Source organism: Ixodes scapularis, unplaced genomic scaffold (genome assembly GCF_016920785.2).
Source record: "Ixodes scapularis isolate PalLabHiFi unplaced genomic scaffold, ASM1692078v2 PGA_scaffold10__122_contigs__length_95168666, whole genome shotgun sequence".
NCBI lineage: Eukaryota > Metazoa > Arthropoda > Arachnida > Ixodida > Ixodidae > Ixodes > Ixodes scapularis.
In genome coordinates this window covers 36,846,221-36,858,721 of record NW_024609836.1, presented here as the reverse complement: position 1 = coordinate 36,858,721, position 12,501 = coordinate 36,846,221, and the positions used below count along the sequence as shown (strand labels likewise).

Below are 12,501 nucleotides of genomic sequence, written 5' to 3'. Positions count from 1 at the left end.
GGCGCCCGATTCGCAAAGAAGTTATTTGTGAATAAAACGCTAAAACGCAGAAGTTCAGCAACTTTGTCCTCGTTTCTCGAGCGCGGAAAGAGTTCGACCCCTCTGTACGTTCTATAGCAATATTCCCCTCTTCTTATGACCGAACGAGTTTCGTATACGGCTGGGCAGAGATACTCCACAAAATATTCGGGGATACAAAGTAAAAGTGTTTTAAGGAAAAAAACAAACAGATACTTATATACATTTGTTTTTTTTTTATGAAAGGGGATATCGTTGACATATTCTGAGAAAAAAAAGGCGAAAAGTATTTGGGACTACAGGCACACCTTCTTATAGAAATAATTGGTTCCCGAACGTTGCTACGTGGCGAAGGCAAATCGCAATTTATGCTTGTGCCGTTTTTTGTGTCATTTTATACACTTCCCCTTTCCTCGAACACTTTGTTTATCATTAATGCAGCTGAATAATCATGTCATTTGTGGTGAACCATTTAGTTACTGAACCGCAAGGACTGCGTGTTTTGCTTGACGAAAGGCGTGTGCACGAAATGAACCCTGTTTGGCCGTGAGAGCGCATCTCAAACTGTGATCTTATATGCTTCGGAGTCACCAATACTGTGGGGAGACTGGACAACAGCGCCTTACATTTTCTCCACTCAGCTCCTTTACAGCGTTCACTCTGCTAAACCGGAAAGAGTGGAGGGCTTTATAAGAGGAGCTTGTTTGTTATTCTTGCGAAAAACCTTCTTTAAACAAGTTTTTTTTTTTTATTTTGTGACCTTAATGGACTATGTTATGGGGCTGACTTATAGATTCTCAAGCATCGTGCACCAAACATATCTTTTTATCTTTTAAATTTATCGTAAAAACAGCCACAAATGTAACGAGATACCTAAGTCTTGCAAAGTATCGCGACAGAAGCGATACATTTAAAATGTATTTCACTACTGAAGTACGAAAACATTTTTCAAATGCATCTCGATACATATACTGGAAAGTATCTCCAGGATACTGTCGCGACACATTAGTATCGCTATATTTGCCAGGCCTGGTTTTATATACACGTGTGAAAGGGCACTTTAACGAAGACCGTCTTTCTTCTCTGTGTTCTTGCTCGGATCACGACCACCAGCCAACCTATTTTAATCTTCAAATGTAAGCCTGGCCAGTGCGCAAGATGTCGCAAAAGAAGTTACATGTGGGCGATGCGAGTGTTTTTGTCGGTGAGCAGATGGACACATTCTTCCCTAACATGCATGGTGTCAGCAAAAAAAAAAAAACAAAAAAAAACAGTTTATTTTACATAAAAAAATAAAGATACTAATCGTCGAACGCTCATTTCATGCTAGCGCTAGAGGTGCGAGTCAGATGCCAGAGTATCAGCACTAACAGTTATCTTATTCAAAAGATAACACTGATTTTCTGACGCGTTCAATGGGAAAATATCGGGCGACAGAGCTCTCGAATACATGGAGCTCTATCGCTCCAATTACCGAAAACGGGCAAAAATGGCCCCTACTGTCCCTGTTCAAATTTCCGAAAATCACTTATAACTTATAAGATAACGGTTAGCGCGGAAGCTTTGGTATTTTTTCTGACTTCTAGCGCTACATTTAGGCGGAGAGTAAGTGTTCGGCAATGCATTGTTCTTTTCGCAATTAGGAAAATAAATAAAGTAAAACACTACATTTTGGTTGGGGAGCGGGGGGGGGGGGGGGGGGGGCGGGGGGTGGAGAGAATTTGTATATAGGCTAAAACTTTCAAAGTAAAAAAGAAAAAAAAAACAGGATTGTAAAGTGGTTATTATAACAAAAATCTGTTCTAAAACGTGCCTAAAACAACAGTTGATACCACTACTTCTATGCTCGGGTATGGCTAGAATGAGGGTAATCTCCACCACAAGAACTGGTTTTGCACTTGATCTCGATACTAGGCGAGCGTTCGATTTTACGCTTGTTTTGCTCACGGTATCGGTAGCGTGGCCGAGCGGTCTAAGGCGCTGGTTTAAGGCACCAGTCTCCTCGGAGGCGTGGGTTCGAATCCCACCGCTGCCACAACTTTTTGTATTTGTTAGTATAGAACGGTATGGCTGCTGATACCGTTAGCTGCTTAGTTGGAGGTTTATACGACATTCAAGCTCATGGCTCTTTGCGTACTTCGTGTATTCGCTTAGTTCGTGTATTCATTGTCAGTGCGGTAGGACACCATGGCATTAAGCAAAACTTCGATACGTTGAGTTTTTTTTGTCCTAACTTTATTGGTATAGGGGTTTTCTCTAAATATGTATATGTTTTGTGCTGTTTATGTAAAACGGTATGATGTTGACACCATCGGTATCGACTACTTGAAAGAGCAATCAATTTACTTTTACTCTTTCTAGGTAAATAACGCAATCAAGAATTACAAAATGCTTATTTTTATTTTATACGTAACAGGTCTGCTTGCAGCCCGCACCATGCAAGTCCGGGCACACACATTATTAAAGAAGTATTCAGTCTGATATTTTCGGAATTATTGCTCAATGCGAGCATCTGGCAGAACACTGCCGCTAGCGTAATCGAGGCAACAAAGCTAAGTAGAGGTTCTTAAGCTGAGCTGCAAGTTTAATATCTTCTGTCGTTTATGCACATTGTGAGTTACCTTACAGTGTGCACAAACCTTCCATTCTTGTACGAACCTCCAAATTGGTACAAGGAAGCAGAGCGAAGAAGCAAAAAGAAACAAAACCAAAATATCTCAAACCGCTAACACGAAAAATAGTGGACTGGCCACCTCTATCCGGCACGAGAAAAACACGTTTCTGCGACCCCGCGGCACTGTACCAGCAACAGCTATCGATATAGCGTGTTGCCTTCGTTCTACAATCAGCGTCGACTGTGTGGCTCCCGACTGCCGGACAACGTCCTGTTACACTGCAAATGCACGGCAACCACGCGAACATTCCGCAAAGTTTATCTCTGTTTGCTCGTGGTAAGGCGTCGCTGAAAGGGATTTATACGAAGTATTTTGGTGTTCGACCGTTTACTATGTTTCAAAATTTACCTGTGTTTGTGATCTTAAGAATAGGCGCAGCCATTACTTTCCTCTCATTATTTTGCCCCACTGGAATTCACAGGTTACCAAAGAGGAGAGACCCAAATGGGGAAAGACAAACCCGCTGCTCTTTTCATGGTATTGGTTGGCGAATGAAGCGATTGTTTGGTTTTAAGTCATATCTGTAAGAAAATTAACCCAAAATGCACCCTTAACATATTTTTTTTTCAACGAGTCAATCAGCTGATGTGTCAGTGCCCTGTCAGATATTGCGTCTCGTTAGGTGGTTGTGTTTCCTTGGACGGGAAAACAAATATGTTTCTACGGTCCTCTTCTTGCCGCCTTGTGAGTGCGTGGGTTAAAGGCTCGTTTGGGAAACCTTTTTTCAGGTTGTGATACATCTTTCGATGACAGGCAGGGATTGAGTTAATGCTTCGATCAACAGCAATCATGTTATCTTCTCTCGTATTCATTACCTTTTAACGAGTCAGAAGGAACGAAGTTTCTGCTGTCTCAACGATTGTCACAAACTTGCTTTTAGAAACATGTTTTCGAAGAAGAGGTACTCCACAGTTGCAATCACTCAAAGCGTTCGAGGAAAGGAAGGACAAAGAAAACGTATCCATCAAAATTGCACAAAGCCGTAGATACGCAGAGGTTTGGCATGATGCCATTAATCGAAAGCTTTAGCGTAAATACTGGGCACACCTGACAGAGAAAACAAGCTAAACTTATTGTTTACATTTTGTACGAATAACCCGGTGATCTACGTTGATGCTATCCACAAAAATGGATCTTATTTTGAAATGAACCCATCAACACATGTCAATGTATTGCTTCTAGCCTTTCATTGAACGTTTGATTGAATTCCAGGTTTTAGATTGTACGGATGAAATAAAGGCCTGGAAGTACGCAAGGTTTTGAGAGTACAAAACGTTCTTCGGGACAATTTGCTCGGGACCAGTGCCTCATTACGCGAGAGACGCTGTCGCAACAACTTATTCTAAAAAAACTGTTATTTGCGACAAACGGGTGGCACGCAGTTCCCTTTCGCGTTCTCACTTCAATCGAAATGTGATATCAGTGTCCCAGAGCAACTGAATTGCAGACCAATTCTTCCGAGCTCTGCCCTTCTTTGCATAGGGATATTTTTTGTTTCTGAAAGATATTTTCAAAAACAATAAAATATCATGGGTGAAAACTTTTTGTCTTTATTTCATACAAACGGCTTCTTCTGACTTCTAACACCCCGACCAGGGGGGGGGGGGGGGGGGAGGGGATCGTTTAGGGGGGGGGGGGGGATCGTTTAATACCATTTAGAAGACGAGGCTTGTGCTCGTTGTTGTCTCACAACGGTGTCGTGCTTGTTGTTAGACGATGCAAGACACGTTGGTAACGATCCTGACGCCAGCTAGGTGGCACTACATAGATCCACTATAGTAAGTTACAGGTCAAGAAGGTAGCCACAAATGCCCCTCAAAGGGATTCACATATCCCTCCGCCACCTCCGCATCTAATCGCGTCCTATCGTTTCCGTGACGTCGCGGCGAACACGGGAGGAGGGTCTTGCCTTCCTGTAAATATCTGCCTTATCTTTCGATTTTGACTTAGCGTTGTGGAAGCCACGAGAGGAAAATTAGTTTTCCCCCTCGGGGGTTACGTTCCTCCTCCGATGGATACAAAGGCCATTTTCAAGGGGGTCGGTTCCCTCTCCTATGAATACAAAGGTCGGTTTCTTAAAAAGTGGGGGTCGGAGACCAGTTGGGGCATCACTCTGTAGCCAACATCTATCCATTGAAGCGGAACAATGAGCGTTTCCAGTGAACTCTTCTTTCGAGTGCGGAATGATTTGAAACAGGCGCATCACACTTGTAGGAGGAGCTTTTCTTACCTTTTTGGACTTGTAACCGACTGTAGTAATGCCGTTTAGGAGGGATAGACCCTGTCTCTCTGTCTCTTAGGTAATACTTAAAAAAAAACTTTCCTGCGTAAAAAAAAAAAGAAAAAAAAAAGTTAACAAGAACATTAGTTTTCACTATACCTTATAGGTCTTGCTCTTGTCTCCGCAGTGAGCCATAATGCTTTATATTCTGCCCCAGCCGGTCCGTAGACAAATCGAAGGAAACAACAGACTTGCGTGCGCGAATAGCGCGCTTTCCGTTGGCAGTGCCGCCGGCGTCAACACTGTCTTTCGACGAAGCGCAGCGCGGCTCAAATAGGGTAGATCAAAATAGTCCCCCTCTCCAGCGTCCGTCGGGGAGAGAACCCCTTTGAGTCGACGTCTTCTTTATCTCGCCAATGCCAATTATGCGGTACCCCTCCGGGGGCTCCTTTCTCGGCCGGGACAGAAAACAAGACGAACCGCCGAGGCCGCCTCTTCCTCCTCCCCCGGCCGACAGCCGAAGGAAAGGCCGCCGACCGCGGAGTGATTAGTCGCGTGCCTCACGACCGGAGACAAGTGTGTCTCTCGGGGAGGACGGAACGCCGTGTGCATCAAACATCCGGTGTTCTCGTCGAGGACTCCGCGAGCGCCTGTGACGCCAACGAGTTCGAACAGTTTGAGTCTAGGGTCGGCTTGCTAGAAACAGCTTCTTAGCCGAGGCAGTACAGGTTATAGAGAGTTTCAAGTAAGGGTACCGAAGGCTTTGGATTCCGCGTGCTGCTTGGGGAGTCGCACTGCGCAAATGCAGAAGTTCTGCGCGTGTGCGTTGCGACACCCCAAAGCTGCTTGGTGGATGCAAAGCGTCCGGGCCCCTAATTCTTTACACGTTGTCACCTAAGGGAAAGGAAGGCAAGTTTTGGGCATTGTTCATACGCCGCACGAAGGAGTTCTTGTTTTACACGAGCTTACTGGCACTATGGGACCCAAGTGCACAGGCACGCAACACCACTGACCAAGAAACTCCTTTGTTGCGGTGTCATTTCGAGAACGAAAACAAGCGTTTTTTTAATCACTCCTTCGCAAAACTCGATGACGTAGCTGGGGAATCGCAGTATCCCCCAATGACGATATTTGAATGCGGCTCATAGATTGGACTCGAGCATTGAATGAGCACTCGATTTGGGCTCGTGATAGTCAATAGCTCGACAAGCATTCAGGTAGTGGCCTGTGTCCAACCGCTCCAGTGATGACAATAGCCTAGTGTTTGACAAGATACTCGACAAATTTATTCAAGATAAATTACTAAATACCGGCTTCATAAAGTATTTAGAGTACCCCTCAAGGTAGTTTTCCTGCTAAAATCTTGAATATAGTAGAAATACTTAGAATGTAATTCAATTACTTTCGAAGATACCTTCACATTGCCCATAGTGCATCGAATTCGGTGGCACTAGAATGCTTTATTTGCAAGCAACGAAAGTAAACAAAAGAATCGTAGTTATATTTTGTGTAGTGTAGCCCCAGTAAAAAAACAGCTTCACTGGCGCATGTTACAAGATATATTTAAGGCAAATGAGCAAAAAGAGGACACCCAGCCTATAGTTGCCTCGCTAAAAATAACATCTTCTGAAGCGGTGGTTGTCAAATGGGGGTCCGCGGACCCCTCGGGGCCCCCGAAGGCCTTCTTGGGGTCCCCTCAACCCTCAACCTAAGCAAATAAATTTTTTTTAATGCTGGTTGTTTTTGCAAAGTAGGCTAAACCATGTGCACCAAGTGAGCAGAGTTGATTCTTTTTCGTTTCAGAGCATCACGCTTTGTGTTCACTCACTTAGTGTTTTTCGTTTGCTACTTTTGTGTCATTATAACCGTTCAATCCCCTCCTCCCCCCGCTGGATAGGGTTCCCCATCACTTCAGCCGATCCTGAAGGCGCCCCCGAAACATCAGTGTTTGGAAACTTTTGTTCTAAGGGATTTATGCCGTGCACCTTGTTTGCACCGCTTTACTAAGCGCCGCAGTCGCTATATTTGGAGTTCACTTTAAACAAATCGTATATGCATAAAATTACGGCTGAATAGCAAGGAGGGCTCACGTGTAGTACAGTATGGCGGCACTTGACGCGTCTTTCCAAAGGCACCCTCACACCGGTGATGCTATCTAGTCGCGCGATAACTTTCATTGCAAAAGCAATCATCGAGGAAAAAAAGTGACGCGTTTTGAGCAGTCACTACCTGACCCGACTTAGCTTTCACTTACAGAAAAAAGTGGAAGACCCGCTCTCCAAGCAAAGGGTTGGGCAGACGATCTAGAGTCATGGACTCTGAGTGACTAATTGATTGGGTACGACCTGATCGCTTTTTATACGACATGCGTGACCCTGGCTTTAAAGACATGCTGTTAAAAATAATTACCTTCGAGAGAGCTCTGTGTCTCGGTCCCTCAGCCTGGGAACAAGGTTCGCCGGATACCCCTCGGTATCTCGGTGGCAAAAGATTTCGCGGCCACCCAGAAGCCTCTCCTGGGCGTTGTCGTCCACACAAATATGCACTAATTGCGTATGTAAGAGCATTTGTCGCGTTTCTATTTCAGTGTCCAGCATGTCCGCCATGGTTTTGATGCACACCCAACCACAGGAACCGGAACCGTAGTGCACACACTAATCCGCAGTAATAACCGTCGTACAAGAAGCGCTAACAAGGCGCTACTCAAGCGCTAACAAGGCGCTATTGAAGCGCTAACAAAGCGCTAACAAGGCGCTACAAATGCGCTAATCGCACGCTATATTTGAACTAAGTCACGCGATAGGAAGCGCCACATGAGCGCTCTTTGGAGAGCTCACGTATAGAACTAACTTAGCGCTCCACTGTTTGTGTGAAGAGGCTTTAGTGAGATTGGTCTATTAGCTCTTGGGAATGCTATAAAAGGGGCCATGAGATACGGCTTGTTCTTATACGAATCGAGTTCGCGAACTCAAATAATTCACTGGAAGCACTCAGCTGACTTGGTTATTGGTCCTCAATATGAATTTACGGCTATAACAATGCTATCGAGGGAGTCGAAGACTGGAAGAATTCTATCAGCAGTTGTGGCACCAAAATAGAGAGGAACTATCAATTATACATGTTTTGAAGTTAGCGCGTTTGTATATACTGTAAATGCTTAATTTTCTGCCAGTCATAAAAGAAAATGTAAGGATGCGTCTCAGGAAGTGATATCATTTTTAAAGAAAATAACTTTCACTTTAATTCGAACGCAGTGAGTCTCCAAAGCCAAATATAACTACGGTTTATAGATACAGGAAGTTGTCAAGTAAAGAAAACCGTGATTTTCAACCCGGGTAAATAAACTATGCACCGCAGAAAGCTCAAACTCTGTGAGAATGTGACGCTAGCAGTTGGAATAGAACATGACGTTACAGAGATAAAAAGATAATTGAGAAAAACGAAATTTCTTTATGAGCCGCGATGTCCACCTGAGCTTAATTCTGTCAAAACAAAAACTGACGCTGTGAACACTTGTGCGATTTCTATGACTGAAAAAGATGTGTCGGCAAGAAATAAAATATTGTTTGGTTTTGCTTGCTGACAACTTCTTTTCACCGAAATAGATGTTACAGGCACCCACAATGCCAATTTTTGTTTTGACGATATATTTTTTTTGTAGGACGTTGGCTCATGGTGAAATTTCGTATTCATAAATTTTGTAGCACAGCTTAAAACATGCTCCGTACAGTCTAAAGCTTACTACAAATATTTCCTTAGTGATGCCAGTTCTAATATACGGCTGTGCTGTGTGCGACCTGCTTAGATATAACCAAATTGATAAATAAAAAAATGAAGAAAATGGCTTTTCGCTTTTTTTTTCAAGGTATGGTCGAACTGAGTCAGTTGCTTTCATACTGCAGGAACCAAAACTTACATAATTGTCTTTTCATAAAGAAATTACCCGACAAACATTTTTTAAGCTTTCTCGAAACCAGCTTACATTGACACTTCCCCATGTCTGCTACCTCGTTTACTAACTCGGCCTATGCGAGGAATACAGAATATAACCTTTCAAATGCCACGTGTAAACAATAAAAGTAGTAAATATTATATTTTTGTTACAACTGTAAAACAATAGAACGAGCTGCCGGTTGATATGATGAACATAGAAAATATTGCCGCCTTTGAGAAACGCGTATTGAACAATAGCTTCAAGAGACCGCCAATCATTTTTCCTTCGAACATTCCAAAAAGATGTACCAAGTCGAATGTCACAACTTTTACTCGCGTACGTGTATATAGCAATGTGACATGATTTTTTTTCCTTCCACTCATGTAACCGCCCCTGAAGAGGGCGAACAGTATTGATAAATCAATAATACGATAAAGAAAGTTATCTTGTCATCCAGGTAACGTCATGTTCACGAACTCCAGGGTTATATCCCAACTGCTAGCGTCACATTCTAACGAAATTCAAGCTTTCAGCGATGCAAAGTTTTGTTTACCCGGGCCGATCAGAACACGAGTTGGTTCTCTAGGAAACTTCCTGTATACATTGTTCCGCATTTTTTTAAATATAATTTGAAGGTGTTTTTATGGTGTGTAATTTTGGGGTCGATAAAAACTAAATTGGTGCTTGACCGAACTCATATGCATCAAAAACATATTAAGACAAGTGCATGGGATTACCCAACCTCTAGGATACACGCGCGTGATTCGAATACCTGGCACAAGGTCCGGACGACCTGTTGATGTTATCTTTTGTTGTCTGAATGTACCAAGATTCCAGGTGGAGACGTTTACGCCTGTGTCTTTCCGTGCCCAAGATCTCGCTTTCGTCGAAGGACACTCGCTGTTACCCAGTTTCGCTGCGTGTTCAGTGAGGGCACTGGCTTGGACGTCGTTCTTCTTCACGTCGTATTTGTGGCGGCGGAAGCGTTCCGGGGAGTTCTTTGTTTCCTCCACGTAAGCAGCAGGGCAGTTCGCGCACGGTGTTTTACCACCCCTGAAGCAAACATAAACAAAAAAGGCACAGGGACTTGCACTTTTGACACTGCTTGGTTGGTCCCATTAGCGCGTAGAGTCGGCTGCGTCCTGACCTAATCTGAAACGAAGTTATAGTACTATGTTTTTTGCCGGAAACTCACTTCCCCCTTATCAAATGCGTCTGGTACTCAGACGGGCATTCGCTCGCAAAACGCTCTTGATCGCGTGGTCCTTGAAGAGTCGGCTTACGGTCTTGATATCCAGATATTTGTGATAAGAAAAAGCCTCGTGTGGCGACAGACACGAAATTATTATACCCCTTTTCACCTCGAAGGGGTCATGCAACGACATAATGCTTCTCCCTTTGCACAGGGTTACTGGTACTAGAGTTACTTCAGTCTACTCGCACGGAACGCGATTGGCCAAGAGGCCTCTTTGTCGCGGTGTAAGATACCCTCTTCAAAAGTCAATCGGACAACATAGGCGATCGCCATTTCTTGAACATAAAGCGTGGTATTGGATCTGAGTTATGGTCGAAAAATAGCGCAGCACTCGTTAGAGGCAGGAACAGAGAGGAGTTCACGCAAAACGCTGATGCAGCCCTTGTGTCCAATGCATGCTCACGGTATGTGCCCAAAGAATGGCAAATCCGCAGCTTGAACGAGTTGGTGGAACATGTTGCCGGCTTCACAGCGCACAAACAGCACACATCCACTAGTATTCGGGACAAAAGCAGGACATGCACACCGCGCTGAACTAACAACTCTATTTTGTTTAACGTCTATGTTTTCCTTTACGTCCATTAGACGAATACACCAAATTGTACGCGATTTACATGTGGCCAGGTAAACAACGTTGAGGTAAACTAACCTTTTTTTGACAGGGTGAAAGAGTACTAACACAGTTATCGTAAAGCCTTACGATATGTTCGGCTTCAACGATCTTCCTCGTCCTATGATTACCATGGCTGCTTAGGATGGTGCCGCTGTGTAGACGTGCCGCAGGCCCGCAATTCCGGCAGTCAAGCTCCGGATGTCCAGAGTTTGCATTGGCGATGTTGCAGTGTTCGCAGAATCGAAAAATAAGACCCCTTACCAAAAAAAAAAAAAAAGAGAAATAAAAGAAGAAAATGAACATGCAGGCATACGAAATAGGACAAAAGTCGCAGAAACAAAATAACAAATATTTTACAGAAGGACAAAACTAATTTAGGAGGGATTCAAATGAAGACAACGATGGCTGCAAAACAACACTTTCAGAAAGGTTACTCCAATCAGTCCCCGTTCGCGGGAAAAAAAGTACTGGAAGCAATTATTATGTGATCGAAATGAGTTATTATTAGGGTCATGCCTCCGTCGAGTAGCGTAGCCTGATGAGAAGTGTATTAAGTGAGTCACATCCATCCTATAATGTTCATTTATTAATTGATACTAACATTTTAGTCGAGAATGCCGATTTCTGAGAGATAATGACTTTAAGTTAGCTCTGGTTGGAAGTACGGTTATAGAGGTACGTCCAAAGCTATTATAAATGTAGCGAGCTGCCTTTTTCTGTACACGATCGAGCTTGTTAATGTTTAGTTTGGTGAAGGGATCTCAAATGATAGCCGCGTAATCTAATGTTGGCAAGACCACAACTTTATATGTTAGAAGACGCAAGGAAGGGGTAGAAAGTTTTAGCGTCCTTTTAGGAAAGAATAACTTCCGAAGAGCATTTGTCAAAAAATCAATCTGTTCTGTCCAAGTTAGATTATAAGTGATCCACAGTCCAAGGTATATATATCGTGTTACGTCTGATAAAAGAACATTATTAGTATAGTAAACAGAGGTCAAAGGATTTCTTTTTGTGAGTAATTCTTATAAAACAGTTTTTTCAAAGTTAATGATAATTTACCACTTTATACATCATTCCGTGATATTTCGAAAGCTCTATTTAACAAATGTTGATCGGAAGCTCTAGCTATTTCTGAGTAAAGTATACAATCATCAGTGTATAACCTGATTTTTACCGGAACATATTTTACTATATCATTAATAGGCAACAAGAAAAGGAGAGGTCCAAGCACAGTGCCGTGGGGAACGCCAGAGTCAACAGAAAGTCTGTCATAGCAGTGTTCACCATAAACAACAAATTGTCGACGATTTGAAAGGTCTGCTGAAATCCATTTGACTAACTGTGTGTTCTTACATATTTTTCCAATTTGTATAGCAACCTTTTGTGAGAGACCTTATCAAACGCATTCGAAAAATTCATAAAAATAGAATCAATACGTTTTTCATTGTTTATCGCTCAGGAGAAATCGTGAACAGTCTCAAATTTTTGAGTTATTGTTAAAAACCTGTTCGTAATCCATACTAATTTTTAGTCAAGATGTTGTGTTCGTCTCGGAATTTTGATAAATGATTATATATTACATGTTCAAGAAGTTTACAGAGAGTTGAAGTCAATGAAAGTGGACGGTAATTTTGCATGCACTGCTTGTTTCTGTTCTTATGAAGTTGTTTGACTCTGGTCGTTCTCCAGTCGTCTGGAATCTGAACTTCGAACAGCGATCTTACAAACAAAGTTTTGAAACCCATTCAGCATACCTGGATAAAAATGCATTGGGGATACTATCAG

General features: G+C 42.9%; 1 non-coding gene across 1 annotated transcript; it reads left to right on the top strand.

The window, feature by feature from the left end:
* Window positions 1-1,971: 1,971 nt before the first annotated feature.
* Trnal-aag lies at window positions 1,972-2,053 on the top strand. The gene has a single exon. It is a non-coding gene; the product is annotated as a tRNA-Leu (tRNA).
* Window positions 2,054-12,501: the final 10,448 nt, after the last annotated feature.